Raw genomic sequence first — 22289 nt, 5'->3', positions numbered from 1 at the left:
CCCCTGCTCCCTGCTCGCAGTGCTGCCCAGCAAGATCCCTCTTCAAGCTGGACTCAGTATCCCCATCACAAGCCCCGCTTATACCATTGTGACTGCCAATTTCCATGTCTGCCTCTTCCCTCTGGACTATACATTTCGTAGAGGTGAGGACCATATCTTATTTCTCTCTCTCTAATGTTGGCAAAGAACAGTCACTTAATAAATAGGCACTGGATGAAAGGCTGCATCAATGAATTGGTTATTGTCAGATGAAGCAAATAAGGCCTAGCAGAGGCAAACATTCTGCACAAGGTCACACAGCAAGCCAGGAACAGGGCTGCGGGGAACACCAAAAACACTCATCATCCACCCAGGATTCCCACCCTGGCTCCTCTGTCAGAGCCATCTGGCTAGCAGAAGGCCAGTTCCACAGGATCCCCAGATGGACTCCCCGCATTTCTCTGACCCAACCAGGGACCACTGCAAGAGCCACAGCTCATTTTGAAACCTTATCTGCAAATCAGACTGTTTATAAGCTCAAGGTCTTCTGTGACTTTAATAATAAAGTGTGGGGGGAGGGACTGGAAGGAAAAAATGCCGCAAGCCTCAATGATTAGAATGCTTTGGCACAGTCCCTGACATGAGGGTTGATAAGACGCCTTATCTCTCAGAAACCTCAGGAAAAGGTCCCCTCTACCAGATAATGCCCCCAGCTGTCGATATGCCCTTTCATAGCTGAGCATTTAGATAAAAGGAATGTGACAAGGGGAGGGGAAAGAAGGAAGGAACTTTCCAAGTCCGAGGAGGAATTGAGGCTGCTGTTTGCCTTGGCAGGCGCTGAGCACCAGAAGGATGTCGGAGAGCTGGCTTTATTCTTATTAAAAGAACAGGGAAAGGGCCTTTGGCCCTGCCTGCCTTTTGTCATCTCTCCCTGCTGGTCTGGCTGCCCAGGGCACTGGGGAGCCCCCGGCCGGTGGGAGCGGGGAGCTTGGAAAACAGCAGTGTGCAGCTTAGCACTAAGCTGTTCTTAGAGCAGCACGTGTTTACGGACGGTCTGTCCCCTCTGCCCAGCTCCACTCGCATCCCTCCATCACGCCCCACGCATCCTCCCAGCAGCCGCTACTGGACTCTGTCTTGAACTCCATTCCATGGACAGGGAGGAGGGTGATTTGTACAAGGTCACATGGATTTTAGATGCCAGGGCCCATGGGTGTCGATACTGGCCTGACCCTGAATTGTAATTCGGGGGGTGGGGGTGGGGGCTCAGTTCCCAGCTGTAGTTGGCTGGGAAGGGGGGCAGTATTTCCCTCCAGTGCACTTTGATTCCACTCCAGGCGGGGCAGGGAGGAGATGAGAAGACGGAAGAGAGGGCAGAGGCTCCCAGGAGGCCCCTCATTCATCCTAGAACCATTCAACAGAGCGCAGTGCATAAGGCGCGTGTCAGGCAGAACAATGCTGAGCTGAGTAAAGCCCAGGCCTTGCCTTTTACACACTCATTCACTTCCTCACTCACTCATTCACTCTTGAATTCATCCATCCATTCAGCTAGCAAACACTCCCTCAACTCTGCGCCATGTATGGGAGCACGGAAACAGGAAAGAATGTCCTGGCACAAGGCACCCAGGCAACATCCAACCAGAACAATCAGCCCAAGCTACAAAGAGCTTTTTCTGGACCCTCCCTTCTTCCCCCACCCTGCACATCTGTCCTGCAGGGGTAGGGAGAACCTTGCCTCTATAGTCAGCCCTCGGCCAGGGCCAGACACACTCGGATTTCCTGGCAGGGCAGAGCTAAGCCCCATGAAGGCCACAGGCTACTCCGCTACACTTCAGGCCCTCATCCTCCTGCTGTCCCTGGAGCAGCGAGTAACTCCAGCCTCTGTGTCTTCCTTCTGTGTCTCTACTCAAGACCAATGACTGGCTGTGGGAGATCCTGCCAAGCCCTTCCCAGACTCCAACAGGACTAGGAGTTCACAGAGTAGAGCAAGCCCGAGACTCAAGAGTTTCACTGGCCTGGTGGTGGCTGGGGATCAAGGCTGAGTGACACAGAAGAGGTCACAGCACCTCTCTGAGCCTTCATTTTCCTACCTAATTTGATGGGGAGTGAGCTGGCTAAGTGGCTGAAGCCATTCGGCCTGGACAAGTGAGATGTTATTGACAGGATCCATGGTATCCACTGTGTGCAAAGCTGAGGGCTGGGTACGCGCACACGACTACAGAAACGTAGTCTAGAAGTCTTATTTGAAGAACTTGGGATCCTGTGTAGGAACCAGATAGGAGGCTGGAGCACCCCAGCAGTTCACTCCAAGTGCAATGGACAGTTAGGACTCTGCAGCTGCCATCGCTTCTGCCCAGGGAGCTGAAGGCTCCCCCACCAACACCGATCTTCACCCCTCCATGTTCTTGGTGGTCACCCAAGTCTCCTTTTCCTCAGGCTGCTCTAGCCACACAGCTGTGGCCAGATGCAGGGACAAGCCTCAACTGGTAGGAGGCCCAGGCTCAGGGAAGAAAATGGGTGCTGGACCAGGGGTGTCAGATTTTGGCTGTACAGACCTGACCTGGTCACCTCTTTGGGCTGTCTCCAGTACCACCATAGGCCGAGGCAGCGTTAAGTCTCGGAAAGCTCAGTCCTCTCCACTGAGGTGCCATAGCAGGCTGGCCTGTGGCCAGAATGGAAGGGTGCAAGCACTTTGCTCAGAAAGGTCACTGGGAATCTGAGTACATAGTTCCTCCATCCCCCATCCCCCAGCACTCACACACCAGGAGGGTCCATGTTTGTCCTTCCCCTCCTCTCTTCATGTCCATCCCTGTCCCTAACTATCCTGGTCCTAGCATCTCTATTTTCCTCCAGTCTCTCTCTCTCTTTCGCCCTGTCTGACCCTTTCCCCCTTCCCTCCTCTCACCCCCTCCCCAGCAGAGTCTTGGAGAGGCAGCTGAGCAGAAGCCCACCCCTCCTCCCTCCTGCAGCTCCCTCCCCCAACCCTGTTCTAGAGCCGGAGGCCTTCCAGGGGACCCTGTTAATAATTAAATGTTAATCTAAAAAGCAATTTGAGCTGCGGCTAGGCAGATCTGGTTAGAGATTACATTAGCATGGAGGAGGCCAGGGTAATTTTCTTTAACCCCTTTCCTGATCTCTCAAGACGAGAGAATCTTCAAGTCAGGCAGGCACTGCTGATTAAACCAGTGCAGGGCTTGGCTGTGGATAAGAGGCCTGTGAAAAGTGATTATTTCCCTCTGCCAGTGGGGCCAGCACCAGAAGAGGATTTTGACTCTCTCTTAAGTGTGGGGGTGGGAGGCACTGCCCTTTTCAACAGGAGACCCCGATCCTGCCCAGATGACTGCTGCATCCATCTACCCCGCAGACCAGGGGCCAGCTAAGATGCTCACCTGGTCACACAGCACAGCTCCCTCTGCAGCTAGGACAGACACCAGTCACCTGCCGGCCCTCATCTGCCTTCTGCTCAGCACTCACATGCTAATTCTACTGCCCCATCTAGGGCCGGTTCTGGGCTGGGCACTAGAGCCAGCCATGCTGCTCACTCTGGGTCAAGGGGGAGATCAAAGCAATGAAGGAACTATCACAACTTCTCAGTTCAGCTGTCTCTCCAGGTGGGTAGCACCCTCCGCACAAGGCTCTCACTGTTCACTTCTGTGGGCCTTGGCTCCTGCAATCCTTCTGCTTGCCAGCCCTTCTTAGGATTTCTTAAGCTTCTACTCAATCTTCAACTGAAGTCTGGGCTCCTGAGGGCTTCTAAGACATACAGGTGCATGATAAATGCCAGAGAATAGTCAGTACAGTAAATGGATTCCTAATGGCTCCACTATCCTTCGTCCATGTGATGCTATTAACAGTGCCCCACACAGAGCTGGCATGCAGGAAAACACCTCCTGAGGGACGGAGGGGGCAAGGGGTATGGCTTATAAAGTGGGACATAAGTCTGGGGTCTAGGGGTGGGCAGCTGTCCCAGGGTCCTTCAGCACCATGGCCAGCTCCAGAGCCAAGTCCCAAGAAAGGGGCGGGGCCAAGTCTGGGAGTGCAGTTGTCAGTTGCTAAGGAAACTGGCCATGATGATGTCTGCCTTCCTTCTTCAGCACTCCAACCTCTGGGGATGTGATAAACACCTACGGTGTGCCAGAGATCCTACCCTAGATGCTCTGGGAAGCCTCAGGGAGGTGATCTAGAAGACAAGTAGCTACCAGGAGCCATCCCACCTGGCTCTGGCTGTCACAAAGAATAAGATCTCAGCTCCCTTAGAAGGAGATGACAGTACTTCAAATTCAGACGCCTGAGCTTTGTCCCAATACTAAAACCCCTTTTATTCCAGAACTCTGGCTTTGGGCAAATCCTTCTACCTCTCCCAGACTTAGTTTCTGCATCTGGAAGAGATGCTAACTGCATACCATGGCTTTGTATAAATACAGTGTGGTCTGGCTCTGCAGAAGAAGAGGTGGGGGGCTGGGAAGGTGGTTCAGTGGTAGAGTGCTTAGCTCTTATGCATGAGGCCCTTGGTTCGAGTCCTTAGCACCACATAAACAGAAAAAGCTGGAAGTGGCGCTGTGGCTCAAGTGGTAGAGCGCTCAACTTGAGCTGAAGAGCTGAAGGACAGTGCCCTGGCCCAGAGTTCAAGCCCCACGACAGACACCCCCCCCCAAAAAAAAGAGAGAGTCCTATCAATTGTTACCACCTTAGTAGTCACCAAACCCATCCAATGTTACCAGATCACTCTGGTACAAGGAATCCCCAAAGAGGAAACAACACTCAAAGTCAAGACTGTGTGGGGTGGGAGGGCCCTGGTCCCTGCACCCCCGGTTCAGGGTGAAGACAGGCAAGAGGAAGGAGAAAATCTAATAATGAAAGGTGCAAGAGTGGTTTTCACTTTCAGTGCTCCCTAAGGGCTCAGCCCTTACAGGTATCACCTCATTTAACACACTCCACAACCCAGTCAGTGAGGACTGTTGTTTACCTAAGAGAGAGCAGAAAGGGTTGCCCGGGGCCATTGGCTGTTTGGTTGGGGGAGCCAGTAGAAAAGCCCTAGCATAGATGAACTGGGCCTTAGCCAGACAGGGCCTAAGGATTCAAACACTGAAGGGAGAAATAGACCAGGAGTGTTTGGAAGGTGGAAAACCGAGACAGAGGAGAGCAGATCCAGGGTGAGGGTTTGTCTCAACCTGTCATCCAAAGCCAAGATCAACAGGTGCTTTACATTGAACAAGCATCACTCTTTTTTTTGCCGGTTGTGGGGCTTGAACTCTGGGCCTGGGTGCTGTCCCTCAGCTCTTCAGCTCAAGGCTAGCACTCTACCACTTGAACCACACCATCACTTCTGGCTTTTTCTGCTTATGTGGTGCTGAGGAATCGAACCCAAGGTCATCATGCATGCAAGGCAAGCGCTCTACCACTGAGCCACCTTCCCAGCCCCAAGCATCACTTCTCATTTTGTTCTCTTTAAGAATGTTTCAAAAGGGGTTTTCAACCTATGACTACCAGGAAACAGGTGCTCAAGCCTACGGAACAGCTAGTTTATGGGGAGACAGAATCTCTGAAACCAAGGAGCAACAGGGATAAGCCCACTAACAGCCAGATTGGGTCTAGCCAACCTATAACTGAACACCTCCTGAACTCCACACCATTTTCCATCCAGGGGACCATGCTGAGCCTTTCCACCCGTACTGACCCTCTTCCCCACTCAAAACTACCTCCTGGATTCCAGTCATTTCTAACAATGCCCTTCACCCCTCCCTGGACTGTGCCTGTGTCCTTGCTATTAACCTTGCTCAGCCACACTGGGTGTCTTTTTGTTCTTCCACAGGACCTTTGCATTCATGGTTTGTCTTGACCTAAATATTCTCTACATCATCCATCATCACTGTCCAGTAGAGATATGCAAGAAGGCTGGGCATTGTGGTACACAACTAAAACCTTATGAGGTGAGCCTCAGAAAGTTAGCTTGAGATGCTATCTCAAAAATAAAAAATAAGCCAGGTGTTGATGGTTCATGCCTGTATTTCTTGCTGCTCAGGAGGTGAACCATGGTTCAAAGCCAGTCAAGACAGAAAAGTCCATGAGACTCTTACATTACAAAAAGCCACAAGTAGAGTTTAGGCTCAAGTGGTAGAGCACTTGCCTTTAACAAGAATGTGAGCATGACACCATATATTCAAGCTCCAGTACTGGGGGGAAAATAAAAATTGAAAGGGCTCAGGGCATGACCCAAATGCAAGAGCTGAGTTCAATCCTCAGTGCTAGAAACAAAATTAAACATAATATGTGGGGGCTGGAAGTGTGGCTAGGCGGCAGCGTGCCAGCCAATGAGTGAAAGTGTTAGATACTGAGTTTGAGTGCCAGTCTTGGACACACACAAAAAGAAATACACAATAATATGAGCTCCACAAGTAAGTGTAATTTTTCTGGCAACCACAGACAAAGTTAAATTTGGAAATACAGCTTACTTAATAATCCAATAGATCCCAACTAGTATGCAATCAATCAAGATGTAATCAATATGTAACCCCTCTGTACAGTATTTTCACACACAAAAAAAGATGTCATCAATATTGGAAAAATACCAAGGAGAGATTTTATGTCATTTTTTTCACTCGTCTGAGGGGTGATCGGACAGGCCTTCTCAGCTCAGACTCTCCTCACTGTGAGCACTCTGCAGACCGACCACACTCTCTCCCACACTCCCCGCCCCCGCGGCCTACCTGCCACCTCCCCCAGGTGGCATTCTTCCTGTCAGCTCCAGCTTGTCTTTAAAACATCACCTCTTCCAAGAGGCCCTCCCTGACCACCTGCCAGGTGGGACCCTTCAGGCCAGGTACCACGCCATCACTACTACTGTCCTTCACTGTCACCATGGCTCTGAAATCATCTTCCTGCAGTGTAGTTGAAGGTTCATCTCACCCACTAGAGCACAGACTCTGCTGTTTGTATGCAGGCACATGGGGGTCCACAGCAGGTGCTCAGGGTGAGTGGGTGATATGGGACGGAGGGTGGGGGCAGAAGAAGCAGGCCAATTACAGTCTAGGTGATGGAAAAGTAGGGAAGGTGCATGTGTGTGTACATGAGTGTGTACACATGTGGGGGAAGTGTACACACGTGGGGGTGTACACACACACACACACACAGAGCTTTCCCCACCCCCCTCTCCTCGCTTAAAAGCAGAACAGAGGATGGGCTTCCTTTCAAAATCAGCCCGGTGCAGAAAAACGGCTGTGACAGCACAAAGCCGAGATTGAATCAGCGACAGGCCGATTGCCTAGTGACGGTTACAAATGATCTGATGTGGAAAAGACAGGATCAGATGTGTGCAGAGCAATGGCTGTTCTGCACCCCACATGCCTGACATTAAGGCTGCTGGGTGCAGGTGGCTCCTGGGAGTCAGACTGAACATGCTGGCCAGCCAGCCAGCCACATGAGCCCAGGACAGGCTTGCCACGGAGAGGGCTCTTCCTCTAGCCCGATCCTGGGCATGCTAGGTCCGCACACCTGCTCCTGGGCCTGTAGGCTCAGCCCAGTCATTGTGCAAGGTGAAATCAGTACTGTTTAGATGCACTACAACAGGAAGTCCTCAGCGTGAACCACCTATGCAGCTCCCAGCAGGAAGAGAGTGGCTGCTTCTCTTCTCTTTGTCAGACTTATTTCCAAACACTAAAAGATGAGTACTACTTTTACAATGGGGAAGAAAAAGGAACCTTCTTCACACTACCTCTTCTTCATTCAGTCCTCGGCCTCTTTTCTCAGAACCTGAGACGCGGGACAAGAGGGGGCCCCAGCCCTTCCACACACAGCTCCATGACGGCAAGGCAACTGGCTCCTGTTCTCCCAGGACATGGGGGCTCCCGGCCCGGGCTGGCAGGCATCTTGTACTGGACCTCAGACAGCCAGGCCCACAGCCAATGCTTAACTCTCCATTGAGCACACGGAGGGATGAACTGTGACCTTTATTTCCCACTGCTCCTCTTCCTTTCTAGTCATTTTGATCTGGCCTTTTGGGTCGCTCCCACCTTTACCAAAGTTTACCACCGCAACCAGCAAATTCCTCCACACACCGCGTGGAGCACCAGCGCACCAAGAGGGCTCATGATGTAGGCAGGGACAGGCAGAGGAGCCGGGCCACCTCCGGGTCCTCCCATCAGGGTGGCACAGGATGGGAGGCAGTGGGGCACCCCAACTTGTGACGTGGTGGAGGCCCACAGGACGCTGCCTACAGCAGCAAGTGTGCGCCCCCAGCATGAGGAGCCTTGGGCCCAGCCCTCTCTGTGTGGTTTACTCAGGGGAACAGAGGCTTGAGGAGGGAAAAAGGTTGTCCTGGCACAGCTGGTGGGGACTGGATGTGAACCTGGGCTGCTGGATTCTAAAGCCCCCGCACAGCCATGCTGAAGGAGGGCAGGGACTCCACATGCTGACTCTCTGCCTTACTGTACTTGCCGGCCTTTCCCCAGTGGATACTGGGCTACCTCTTCTAGCCACTGTCCTGGCCCCAAGTGGCTTGTGTGACTGTAGGCCAATGGGGTGATCCTCAAGCCAATGAAGTCACCCTCTCAACACCAGCACCACATGGTCCTACTGGCCTTGTTCTCCACAGCCACAATGCACCACTCCTGCCACCTGTGGGACCTGACAGGCAGCTTCTAAGGAGAGAAAAATAGCACTGCAGCCAAAGTGCAACTGGAGAATTGAGCTCCAAGATGTTCTGCTGCTCCCCAGCGGGGCTGTCCTGAGTCACCAAGTCCTGTGCAGCCTCAGTTTCTCCAGGTGCAAAGAGCAATTAGAAACTACACCTGCCTCAGCAGCAAGATGTATAACAAACATATCCATAGAACACAGAACCTGCATGTCACCGACACTGGGTGCTGACTGGCTTAGGCCAGACAGGACAGTGAAAGGCTCAGAGAAATGAAGGTACGTGTGCGTGGTCACAAAGCATCAAGGGAAAGAGACCAGGGACCTTTGAGCTCCAGGACCTAAACCCCAACTCACCCCAGCAGTTTATCCTTCGACTTCCAAGGTCAAGCCTTTGGTATGGCTCCCAAGGGCACATTCGCCATACCTTGCTGGAGTAGCTGCTGGGGACCATTGGAAGAATCAAGCACAGTGGGAAATGAGCTATCCGGATGGTAACCTCAACTGTGGGCCAACCAGAACCTCAGGGAGCCCACAGAAGAGGCTGTTCCCAGGACAGGCAGCTTCCTGGAAGGAAGGTGAGCACTTCCAGGGCGAGGGCAGACTTGACACCAAAAGTGCCCATCAGGGGCCCATGAGCCTGGCAGAGCCACTGGAGGTGGGGGCTGCTCCACAAGCAGCCGCCAGAGGCGGCACTTCCCAGCCACTGGCCCATCCATTGTACCATGGTAACCTCTCTGGGATCGGGTGATTACCCCAATGTGTTAGGAGGGGAAACTGACGCACAAAGAGGCAGAAGCCTGGGTCCATCACCCACAGAGAACAGCGAGCTATGCAAAGGGCACTGTGCTTTTTACAGCATCACCTTGGCAGCTGGTCTGTCTGGGTTCGTGCTCTGACCAGCTCTGCAACCTTGAGCAGGTCTACTAATCTCTCTGTGCTTCAGTCTCCTTATCTACAGAAAGGGCACCAAGTAAGTTTATGCATTTATTAAAAGAAGAAAGGACCAGGAGTCTGTGGCTCATGCCTGTAATCCTAACTACTCTGAGGATCATGGTTTGAAGCCAGCCAGGGCAGGAAAGTCCATGAGACTTTCATTTCCAATTAGCCACCAAAAAGCTGCAAGTGCAGCTGTGGCTCATGTGGTAGAGCACCAACACAAAAGCTCAGGGACAGTGCCTAGGCTCCGAGTTCAAGCCCTAGGACCAGCACAAAAAAGGGGAGGGGGCGAGAAGTAGGCTGGGGTATCTCAGTGGTAGAGCATTTGCCTAGCATGCATTTGGCCTTAGGTACCATTCCTAGCATTGCAAAAGAGAAAAAGGAAAAAAAGAAAATAACAGCAAAAGAAAGAAAGAAAAGAAACAGAAAGCTGGTAACCTGGGAACCATTTGGTCACTAGGCTCGGCTCCATATCTAGGTCCAGATGGGTGCTAGGCCTGGGGAGGGGTGGCAGCAGTATCTTCCAGCCTTGTTGGGGCATGCGCCAGCATGTACATTTGTGTGCACGCGCCTGTGTGTGTTGCTGCAGCGGCTTCTATGCAAACATGTTAATTTGTTTTCATTTTGTGTTTTTTTTTTCCCTAGCAGGATAATTGGGTGAGTTTGAAGTCTTGGCGAGGCTGCTGATTATAGCTATTTGGGTGGTGCCCTCGCCAGGCTTGGGCCCTGCCTCCTGCCTCTGGAGCCGGGGGCTGGGCTGGGAGTGCTCGCAGGGTCAGGGCCACGACGGAGGGTTCTGGGGGCTCTTGTTGGCTGCAGATGGGACAGGCAAGCCATCCTGACACCCCAACACTGCCCCAATCCAGACAATACCATATCACCGAAGCATGCAGATCCTGCCCACAATATCTTTTCTTTGTGCTGTTGGCTATATTAAATTAAAAAAGAAAAAAAAAGAAAAAGGAAGGAAAACAAGCCAAACGAAAATTTCATCTAAAATTCTCATTGCTTGGTCTCCCAAGAAAAAAAGTACAGCAATGCCGTAGCTCTGGAACCTGGAGTCCCCAGTCCCAGGGACAGCTGCTGTGTTCACAGCGATTCCTGTGTGGGCCGGTGGATGCCACCAGTCCCCGCCCTGGAGGAAGGGCAGATTCAGGCTCTGCCCTCCAACAGCTGATGGCTTCAGTCAGGCACGAGGGAGAACTTCCTCATCTTGGGCTTCCAGGCGCAGCCCAGGGCTTCAGTAAGCTCAGAGGTGGGTGGGAGCTCCCTGCCCCGTGCGTGTCCTGCACTTGACTCCATCCCTGACCAGTTTGTGTCTGTTTCTCCTAATGGGCAGAGGTCCAGGTCCAGGTCTCTGACTTCACTGAAGACCTACTGTGCGCCATACTTCATTAAGACCCGTGTTGTAATTTCTAACACTCAACTCGTGGAGGACCTACCCCTCTTGCTGGCACACAGTAGGCCCACAGCAAATCAGATGAGTAGCTACCTAGGGCTCTTCCAGCAGCCACATCCCCCCTTAGAGGCAAGAGGAAGATACGTAACAGCAGCAGGAGGAGGAGGAGGCAGGAAGATGACGGGCTCCCTGTCCGGTCCCCTGGGGGTGGCAGACAAACTTCTGCAGAGGGCCTGGGCCCCCCTTCACACAGGGTGGCAGCTGGCAGCACCCCTCCCCCACCCGGCACCACACAAAGGAACCTCTATCCTGCTCTGAGCATTTGTGCCTGGCCAGCTGGGCTGCATCACCCTCTCCTCACTCCGAGGGCTGCCCAGCCAGGCCAGGCCAACACAAAGGCTGATGTGTCCTTGCCCAGCCTGCTGGCCTTAGAAGACCCTGTCCACAGAGGGTTAGAGAGCTCGGCAGGGTCCAGGGGAGGGGGTGTGGGGTGTGGCAAGGCCTCATGTCCGGGTGTTGATGGGGAGGTCAGGAGGGGGCATCAGCTCCATCTTCGGCACCTCACAGCTGTATAACTTTTCCTCCACTGGTTTCCTCATCTGTACAATGGGGGGGGGGCAGGTGTGCAGTAATGGCAACATGTCCAGCTCTCTAGGCTGTCAGAGGGCTCAGGGTCTGGCATGCCATTAGGGGGCAGGTGGGAGGGAATGTGCAGGAGTCTGGTGGCAGCAGGGGAGGGGGGGCCAAGCAATCATGTGCCCAGAACTATCCAGGGAGCCCCGAGGGCTACTTCACCCTCCATCCATCAAGGCCCAAACTGTTGGCAGTGATCTCTTTGGCCCATCACCAGGCAGTGATAGGACAGCAGCCACTGCTTACTGAGTATCTGTACGCAGGACTCCTGCGTCCTGGGCAGAGTGACCCATTGGTTCAGGGCTCTAGAATCCAGTGGCCTAGATTCAAGTCCCAGTCTTCAGACCTGGCCTCCCATTCCCTGACGATAAGGGGACTGCTTACCCTCCAAAGGTCTGTGTTGCAAGCTTGACATTCAGATCACAGCCCTTCCCTCAGATCCGAGGGCCTGACATGCAGAGGAGAGCAATGATGGAGGACATGGATTTGGAATCCTTTGATTCAATTCTACTTGACGAGCTTGCGATTTTTAGCAGTCTCTCAGATGTTCTCAGCTGGACCAGGAGGGCCATAGAGGGTGGGGCAGGAGTCCTGGGCCATCATCTCCCTGGCTGACCCCCAGGAGCCCTCATCCTGCCACACAAAGTCCTCCTTTCTCCCTCCCTCCCACCCACTCGGGGCGGCCAAGTGAACAGCGGAATACCAAGTAATTAAGCTGGCGTGCACCATCCGGGCGCCCAGGAACAGTGTGGAGTTTCCCTTTTATGTTTATAGCAATTGTATGAAAATGTGCAACATGGAGCGGCACCAGCTGACAAATGAGACGAAACAGACAGGATTCCGGGCCGGCTTTTTTCCAGGCCTGATTGGCATTAATTGTGAGCGTTTACAAAGCACAACTCGGCGCCTGACATTTGCTTCAAGTGAACGTTTCCTTCTAATAGTTTTAATGATTACAATGGGAGCTGGTGATCACCACTGGGAGGGGAACTGGCTGCCTGGTGCTGGGCCTCTGCTCCCCCGGGTGCCAGGGGATGGAGCCCTGGACCCTGCTTCCCTGCTAGCTGTGGTGGAGGGGCTGTGCCAAGTGCCTGGTCCTGGGGCACCAGACCATGAAGCTGGCAAGGAAACCCACAGGCGCAGACCTGGGAGACACAGGGGGAGGGAGGAGGGAGGAGACCAGGCCCTTGACCTGCTTTGAGGTGGGAGGGCCCCAATTACCTCATCTGTACTGCAAGGGCTGGCTGCTGGGTTTTGGTTTGGCTGTGTGACCTTGGCTAAGTCCTTTCCCAGCTCTGGTCCTGAACATATTAACCTGTAACCATGAGGGTAAGAACTTGGACAGCTGGAGTCACTCAGACCAAGGTTCCACTCCTAGCTCCGGCCTGTCTTCAGCTGCACACACTTGGGGAGACTCCGTTAACCTTGTGGGGCCTCAGTGTACCTTGCCTGTAGAATGGGGTTTGGATGCCCCAGGCTGCGCAGTGGGTTCTAGACTCCAATGAGAAAGGCAGTAACAACTTGAATTCCAGCTCCTTCCTCAATCCGGTGAATACAGTTCCTCCCTCAGGACCACACATTCTAGACATCTGTTGACTGCCGAAGACACCAGAGAACAAAGCAAAGTCCCTTCCTTCTGAAGCTCACAGCCCCACAGTGAAGAGAAGTGACAGAAATGTACTTCCTGCGTTCCAGTGACCTTAACCCCAACCTGCAGTGTGAAGCCACCCAGCTGAGGCATGGAGGCACAGGAATCCTCAGTGCTGAGCCGGTCAGGGCGTCAGGACAGGAGTGCTGCCAGGAGGAGAGAGGGCAAGACTGGGGCGGCTCACCATGCTGGGCTTCCCGTTCCAGGACTAGAACTGGGCGGGAAAGTGCCTTGTCTGAAGCCCCCAACACTGCCACGCTCAGTCCTGCACACAGTGAGTGGTGCTTGAAGCTACACCACAGCACCTGCCAGGTGGCTGGGGAAGGCAGCCCCAAAGGCCTAGGAGAAGCCTGTGGGTTAAGGCCAGCCCACAGTCTGCTGAGACTCCAGCACCCTCTCTGAAGACAGGTCCTGCTTCTGGGAACGCCCACCCTGCAGAAAGCCCCCAAGATGTGTCCCAACTCCTTAGAGTTGGTTTGGGACTGGAGGGGGGAGAAAAAAAAGAAGAAAAAGGGAAGCTTTTGTTTTTTTTCCTTTTTTTGCATATGGTGGCACAGATGGGCCCATGATCCATAAAAACTGTTTGCAATTAAACTCCCACTCTGCATGGCTGGCTCTGTCGGTTGTCTGAACCACAGTGTGGGGTTCCATACTGACAAGGGGAGCCATGGGATGGGGGGGAGAAGGGGGGCGCAGGCAGTGGGCTTGGGGCCAAGGATGGTGAGGTGCTGAGGGGGCTCAGCCAACTTCCTCTCTGGACATCGGCCTTCACCAGGAGTTGGGGAACAGAGCCAGGCAGCTGGAGTGGGGCTTGGCAGGGCCTCCCTGCCCTGGCCAGCACAGTGCCAGGTACCTGGGCAGCAAGGTAACAAAGGTGCTTTGCAGCATATGAGCACTCAGAGCCGGCGGGTGGTGTGGGCCATGATGGGGTCCACCAGGCCTAGGGCAACAGCAGGTGCAGAGCTGAGGAGCCAGAACCTCTTGGCCCAGTTGGCAGAAGAGATGGAAAGTATTGCCAGGAAGGACTGCCAAGGGCCAGAACTGGTTCCTTCTTCACCCATAGAGGAATTAGCCCAGCCTATGTCCCTTTGAAAGCAGACAGAATTCAAAGCAGGCACTAAGCATCTCCCAAGGACTTGAGCATCCCCTGCCAACCCTACAGACTCTCATCCAAGAGCTTCTAGAGTGAGGACCAGGGGCCTGCATACCTCCCACTCTCCCCATGCTCAAAATGCCAGCTTGCTGCCCCAGCTGCTTCTCGAGGCTGCTTCTTGTTTGGGTTAACGAATGCATCGTTTGGCTTGGGAAAATCCTGAGATCGCTAATAATTGTTCCCTGATGAAAAGAAGTAAGGCCCTGATACCCCTGAACCCCACCCCCCCTCTAAGCAGGGAGAGAAGTCATAAAAATAGCTTGTTATCTCACCTATTGAGGCTCCGACTGGATGTTACTGCTAATTGGGTATAACATCCTTGTCTTGTTCTCTCAGAAGCTAAATCAAGAAAGCGCCACTGCTGCGAACTAATTATATCTCCGGCCTGCAGCCTGCAGCTTGTCTCTCCCTTTATTGAGTTAAAAAATGGTCACGAACCTTCATCTTTCATCCCTCCAAGCGCTGGGCCCACACTGCCCGCCAGGCATGGCTGGTGAAGCGAAGACAACCCAGCAGGAAGGACTAGGAGGGGGTCTTAAGGACAGGCAGCAGGGTCAGGAGGATGGGAGGACCCCTGCCCAAGGCACCTTTCCAGTCCCCTCCCCTGCTGCTCCCTGTCAGGCCTGATGTTCAACCTACCCTGGAGAGAGGGACTCTGGTCTCTCTCCTTGCAGGTAGACCCTTGGGAAGGTCAGAAACATTTCAGTCGAGTGAACATTCATTCATTTACTCATTCAACAAACACTTCTTGGATGCCTACCTACTATGTGCCAGGCACTGTCCTAGGCCAAACTTTCCAGCAGACCAGAGGCAGATAGCTCTAAGCATTCTCAGCTAGGGTTCATAGAAATGCTGAATTTGGCTTAGAGAACTCCTTGGCTTAGAGAACTCTGTTGGCTCCCTACTGTTGGGAAGCAAAGTCCAAAAGCCAAGACCAGCACAGTTCCTTCTGCAGCCATGCCCCACCATACACTCATCTCTCACCAAGAACACTTGCTTGCCTAAGACAGGCTGTTCCACTCTGTCTCTCAGAAACTCACCAACTCTTAAGGCCCCAAAACACGGCCTGGCTCAGGAAGCTTGCCACCCCCTAGGCTACAGACTTTGAAACCTGAGTTCAAATGCCAGTTCAGCTACTTGGCAAACACATACAGCTATGCTAACTGCATGGAGCCCCTCTTTCTTCATCTCTAAAATGGCTAAGACTTCTCCCTAGAGAAGGTACCCTGCAGACTGTCAAGAGTGCCCCTGAAGGACCTAGCTCCCGATAAATACTAACTGAAAAGTTCCAGGCTGTAGGTGTTCGGGGATTTATACAGATGGCTATGACTCTGGGAGCTGGAAGAAGGCAATTGAATCACACTTAAATGTGTTCTTCATGGCTGAAGAACAACCCATAGCCTCAGAGAAGGTCCCACTGGGTCCCTAGCCTCAGAACCACATTGAGATGGCAGAGAAACCCCTGAGCTCAATCAAGGCCAGGCAACCACCAGTTTCAGCTCATCGGCCCCAATGATTGATTGATGATGTCTGCCCATAGCCCTGGCAAGAACCCAAGGTCAGGGGAGGAACTCAGCAGGGGAAGAGGGCAGCAATTGATTGGCAATGTCTGCCAAGGGCACAGTGGTAGAAGGCAAGCCAGACCTGCCACTGATTTACCATCCTTGACATTTTACGAAGGACACAGCTCTGTCTGAGTTGAAGTGGGGTGGGAGACGACTTGTTCAAGGTTGTGCAGTGCATAAAGGAGTCAGCCTGCCCAGAATAGGGTCCTGTAGTTCCTGCCCAAGGATTTCCCAAAGTAGCCTTGCCCAGCCCAGAACCCCCACAGAAGGAGAGGCTAATGCTCTGGTGGATAATTAAGGGGGCTCTGTCCACCTGCCTCAATTTCCTCATCTATGAAACAAGAATTAAACAAAACACCCTTCACAAAAATGGCCCTTTCTATGATTTAGATTAAATGAGAGAAACAAAGGCCAAAGGAGGAGGCCCAGTCCAGCACACAGCAGATGTCAACAGTGTCCTGGAATTCTCACAATTGGAAAAAAAATGTTTAAAAGGAAGTGCAAAAGGCCAGCAATTGCTGTGTCACCCCCTCCAGGGAACCCTCCCTGGTTACCCTGGCTGCAAGTCAGTTTCCACCTCTGATTTCCCAGCAGGCTTTGAGAGACCCAAGGCCCTCAAGAGCAGGGCCTTCCTCTGTTGTGTTCACTGCCAGGGGACACAGTAGCATCCTGCTCCTGATGTGGTGGCTGCACACTGAGAACCCCTCTGTTTTGGCAACGGACCCGCTCTGCTGCTCCGTGTCAGAGATGTCTCCCTGGGTGCCTGCCACCTGTCAAGGTAACTGGGGCCTGTTCATCTTTGTGTCCTGAGCACCTGGCAGGGAGCCTGGTAGTGAATGAATACATGAATAAAGAGCAAAAATAGCCATTTCTGTCTTCTTCTTACTCACTCTAGCTACTCCCTGGCTCAATGGACTTGGGCCCATCTGACAGATGAGGAGACTGAGATTGGGAGTCCCTACCACCGCTGCTTCCTCCAGTAGATTCAGGTGACAAATCTTGGAAAAGACAGCTAGTGGCTGGACCTCTTTCTCCAAGGGCGTCCCCTCTTCCCAGAGACTGCTCATTAACCCTTTGTCCCTGGGAACTTGTTCACAGCCAGCAACCTCTCCCCCCCCCCCCCCAGGCCTTTACTCTGGTGCTCTTGGTACAATAGCAGGCCCTCCCAGGATCCAAAACAGCTGCTACAGCCTGGACTGAGGCTTGCTGTGGGGCCAGGGTGACAGGCCAGGGCCTGAACCTGGCTCTTTAATGTCTGAGGGGCTGAGCAAGTCTCTCCTTCCTTACTATCCCCACAACACACAGGAGCGCTGTTCTCATGCAAAATCTTCCCATCTATAAGAAACTCTCCCTCTTGAATGAGGCAATCGAGGCCCAGAGGAGTAAAGTGACGTATCTAAGGACACACGGCCACTAACAGTATAGGATCCCAGGTTCTAACCCAGGCAGGTCAGGATCCCAAGCTCCCTGCCGACCTTAACAGGTCCCAATCACCCCTTCCCCTCAGTCAGCATTGACTCCAGTCTTTCTTGCATTCAAGGCTCCCCAACACCCTCCTAAGTTTATCTCCCTTTCATCTCTGCCCAGTTACAAGCTCCCTATCTTAACTGGTCCTAACCTCCCTCAGCCAGCAGCATTGCCACTCGCTGGGGCTGGACAGATGCACTTCATCCTAGCTCTTGTTAGAAGCCCTTCAGGAACAGCTATGGGTTTTCCCCCTTCGGGTCTCCCCTCCCTCCTGTGCAGAGGGCTCCCCATGAAGCTTTGAGCCTATCATTCCAAAAGAGTTTTGCCACTTCATAGTAACCAAACCATACTGGATGCGCTGGCTTGGCTGGTGCAGGTGTTCCTATGAGGGGCGGGGGAAGGGGTAAGCTGGAATCCCAGGCCTTTCACTCTCTCTCCTCCCTGCCTACACCACCTCTCTCACCCCAGCCCCTGGCCACCTTCAGACCCCTCTCCTACTACTCCTTAGATGGGAAACCCTTGACAGGCATCTTCTCTGTGTCCCCACGTCCTCCTTGGTAAAATGAGGTTTATGTCTTAGGGTTAAGACATAAACCCCAGAAGGTACTAGACCGAGGTCCCCCGCTCACTATTATTTGTCTGTTCCCCACCTATGTGATCAGTGCATGAGTTAGGGAGTCCCATGGACCCAGAAGCTGGGCATCTGTTTAGTTGTGTGGCTCTGGGCAGGTGGCTCTCTGCCTAGGCCTCCATTTCCCCATCTCTGAAATGGTACTAACTCCGCCCACCGGAATGAAAGCTCCCCTGCTGCCGGCTGGTCTTTTGTTTGAGGCACTCACTAGCTACTTCTCAACTAGAGAATTCAGGGTCCAGGTGGAAGGAGCCCATTCTCCCCCCACTCCACAGTGCCTTCACCCCCCTTGCCTTCACCCCCCCTCCCAGCCCGGGCAGACTAAAATAGTCATTAGGCAGATTTCAGAAGATGTCAGTAGCTTATAATTATAGTCGACATCCTTCTGAGATAAAAGTGATTACCTTGGATGCAAATCACTTAGCAACCAATCAGGGCGGCAGGCGGCGCCGGCGGAGGTGACCGGCCAGCGGCGCAGCCCTCCTCCCTCCGCTGGCCGAGCCTCACAGGCCGCGAGGGAGAGCGCACAATGGCTCTTGACACTCAAATGGGTTAACACAATAAAGGCGGCTCTGGCCGCTGCTGGGGGAGAGCAGCAATTCCCGGCCCGCAGGAGGTAATAAAGCGGCCCTTTTGTGCGCTCCCTCCGTTCTCACCCCCGCCCAGCCCCGAGGAATCGCTGGCTGATTGAATTACAGTTCATGAATATGAGCGGCTTGCCTGCTTCCTCTGGCTGGGAAGAGATGGGAAAGCAAAGGGGCAGAAAAGAGGTTGGAGAGAAGACCCTGGCCAAGCCCCAGGCCCTGGAGCACAGCTGCTCGGGGGTCAGAAGTGCCTTCCTGCCACACTGTATCCTGAACTGGGTCTGTAGCCACCCTGTCTAGAAAATAAGGCTGAGTTAGGTTTGAAATTGCATTTACCCAGAGTTTACTGTATGTCCTCATCCAGTAGACCCCGGGGAAGTGGGGGCTACTAGCAGCTTTCTTACAAATGGGGAAATGGCCGGAAGGAAATCTGGAGAGCCTCAGTTTCTCATCAGGGGGCATAAGCAACCCCAGCAACCTTAAAGCTCCCTGGCCTAGGCACAGTAAGCTTAGGTGGAATTAGACATGGGAGGAGGATTACTGTGGTGGGAGAAGGGAGCCAGCCTTTCCAAAAGACCATTCTTCAGGGGCTGGGAAGGTGGCTCAGTGGTAGAGTGCTTGCCTTGCATGCCCGAGGCCCTGGGTTCGATTCCTCAGCACCACATAAGCAAAAAGGAAAAAAAAAGCCGGAAGTGGCGCTGTGGCTCAAGTGGTAGAGCGCTAGCCTTGAGCTGAAGAGCTGAGGGACAGCACCCAGGCCCAGAGTTCAGGCCCCACAACCGGACCCCCCCCCCAAAAAAAAAGAACCCTTCTCTTTGACCAGAAGGGATATCCAGGGTGCTCTCATTGGATTGTCTCCCTGTCACCTGAGGCTCCCTGGCACAGTCACCTCAGGGCCACTTGGTCCCATTTCACCACAGCAGACGCAAGGCCCCACAGACATCTCTGACCCACTTGGTGCTGCTCCCACTGCCTGGCTGGCTCTTCTTACTCCTCTGCCCATGTGTCCCTAACTTGTCCTTTACCAGGGTCACATGGCCCTGTCCCCCAGGCCCTTCCTGACCTGGTACTGGGTCAGGAGCCCATGCCACTCTATATTCTGGCCTTTGAATTAGCTAGGCACTCATCCAGAGTCCCTGGATGACTGAAGGCAGCCTCAAATCACCCCTCCAAGCAAGTCTAGGGGCATAGGCAGATGACAACCCAGGCAGGAGTGACACTGTCCTTACTATTTCCTGTAAGTAATGCTGGGATTCAAATGTGGGCTTTGGCACAGACAAGGCAGGCTCCCTTCATAGCCTACAATCCCAGAATTTTGCAGTAAAGACCTGTCCAACAAGCAAGAGGGGCCTCCCCTCTAGTGGAAGGTCCCAGAGATTCTGAAGCCAGGGCTATTAAGGCCAAACTTCCTCAGCTGCCTAGCTGAGCACCTTGCTAACCATTACTTCCTCAGTGTGAGCCTCAGCTTTCTCATCTGCAAAATGGCCCCCGTTTTTGAGCCACTTGAAGAATAAAGGCACTGCCAGGCACACAGGGAGATGCCGGGTAAGCTGGCACTCTCCTGCCTGTGTCTGGCGCCAACTGCCAAGCCCAGGGAGCGGAGGGAAGGGAACAGCAGGAGTTGCCCAATTCTGACAGCCTTTCCCTCCGCCTTGGCTGAGAAAGTGTAAATACTGTGTTTGTGGATCTCTGGCGAGCACTCCAAGAGTTTGTTTCTAAACTGGGAAGCGTGGAGAGGCAGTGCAAACAGCCCCGGCCCACACCTCCCAGCTCTCCCCCAATCTGCTGCTGCTCTGCTGTCCTCGGAAGCTTGTGTGTTTAACAACACTATTTCAGCTAGAAACACCATCTCCCTGCCAAGCCCCCAAAGCAGCTTCTGTGGTATTTACTGACCTGTTCATCTAGCTAGAGAGTCAGGAAGGAGAAGAAGAAAAATGCTGGCTGCACAGACACCAGGACCTGGCTTCCAGAATGGCCCCACATGCTCTTCCCTGAGCTCAACCTAGCCCACACTGCAGAAGCAATGACAGAGTGCTTCAACCTTTTCCTAGAAACGTGATCCAGCAGTCTTACCCACATCTGACGCTGGCAATCAATGCTGGAAGGGACTTAGAAATAGTACCCAGGGGCCAGAAACAGGGTGCTGCTTAGGGCTTCTCTGGAGTTCACATGGTATAGGACCAGTGCAGGCCTTGGTGAGGAAAAAGGGTTTAATGTCTCTGCCCATCAAAGCTGGGCCCTGGCAGAAACCTTTATTCAGACCTTGCGCTGATTTGCCCTTCATCCATTTAATAAGCATCAATCACACTGTGCATGTCAAAACCATCTGTAACTCCACAAGGAGAATGGCACAGGCCGGAGTGGAGGTTGGGCCAAGGCCCCTCACCTGCAGGTTTGACGGCAGGGGCCTCCCCTAGACTTAAGAGTACAGCAGCAGCAGCAGCTCCTCTCATCTCTAGCTGGGGGCAGAGAATTCACATGCTCCTGAGCATTAGTAGCCTGTTTGAAGGCTGACAGCTCACATCACTGGGGCCCTAGGAACTTTGGCCTGCTGGCTAGGTCTCTTTAGTATCCCATGTGAAAGTAGGCCATTGCTCTGTCTGAGAGTTCAAGCTCCCTATACAAACACTCTGCCGGGCTATATGGCAAAGTTCTGAACACCTGTCCTTGGGGGAAGGAGCACCAGCAGGGACAGCTGGTGCTGCCTCCCTCCCCCCACTTTGCCAGGCCGCTGGGGATTTAGGTCAGAAGACTGTAGTAAGAGAGTTTGGGGGGGGGGGGAAGGGAGAGGAAAAGAGTTGGCAGTTACCCTTCCACTATGCAAAAAAGTACCCAGCCCTATTCTCTCAGGTACTGGGTCAAGACCAGCTGCAACCCCCAGTGACATCAGAGGCCAGCGGGCAGTGATGTCACATGACAGGCTCATGGGGGAACACACAGTACCACAGGATCCTCCTGTAAGTTATTGGTGGGAATCTGGGCTGGAATGGAGAGAGTCCTGCTATGTGTAACTGGGACTCGGAGAGCACAAACTTCTCAACTCTGGCCACCTGTGTGTCCCAGACACCAGATCACCTCCGAACCAGGGCCCTCTCTAAGCAATCCGAGGTTGCCTTGGAGATCCCCAATGCTGTCCCACCCTGGGTGCTCCTCCCCTTTCCAATACGCAGGAGTTCCCAGTGAATTTCCAGACAACAGAGCCACCACCTTTGTCTGTTAGCTTTACCGGTGGGGTGACCTTTAACTCCCTGGCACTGGCCCTGCCCAAAGCACCACGGAACGGCCACCGGGGATCCCCACCGTCCACTCCAGCCCTCTGGCTAGTCCGACCAAGTTGTGTGCAGGCGGGGAAGGAGTGGTCATGGAAGACTGCTGCCTCGGGGCGCCTCTTTCTGTCCAGTCCAGGCCGCCCACACGCCAGAGGGTGTCCCCCAACTGCAGCTCGGAATCCCCCCGCACCGCGCAACTCACCGATTCAGCCAGGCCGTGCAAGGGCAGCAGGTCTCAGAGGCCACGACGCTGCCCGGGGCGGGTCGCAGCCATGCAGGGGTGGCAGAGGCTGTCCGAGGAAGCCCCCTCCGGGGGCCGATGCTTCTCTCCGGGTGGGAAGGGATGCAGTCCGTGCGAGCGATCCCGGCGCCGAGACGCGCCGTCCCAGGTCGGGGG

The 22289-nt window shown here is 53.6% G+C and overlaps 1 protein-coding gene across 3 annotated transcripts in view; it reads right to left on the bottom strand.

The window, feature by feature from the left end:
• Fam222a (family with sequence similarity 222, member A) overlaps positions 1 to 22289 on the bottom strand; it is a 109657-nt gene that overhangs the window by 21176 nt on the left and 66192 nt on the right. For 2 of the 3 annotated variants that reach the window (XM_013014507.1, XM_013014509.1), the window contains exon 1: positions 22095 to 22278. The exons of the other annotated variant lie outside the window; for it this stretch is intronic. The gene's annotated coding sequence lies outside the window, so the exon portion shown is untranslated. Of the gene's footprint in view, positions 1 to 22094; positions 22279 to 22289 lie in introns of those variants that run through there. 3 annotated transcript variants of the gene reach the window in all.

This window comes from Dipodomys ordii, unplaced genomic scaffold (genome assembly GCF_000151885.1).
Source record: "Dipodomys ordii isolate 6190 unplaced genomic scaffold, Dord_2.0 Scaffold23, whole genome shotgun sequence".
Taxonomy (NCBI): domain Eukaryota; kingdom Metazoa; phylum Chordata; class Mammalia; order Rodentia; family Heteromyidae; genus Dipodomys; species Dipodomys ordii.
This window is presented reverse-complemented; position numbering and strand designations above follow the sequence as displayed.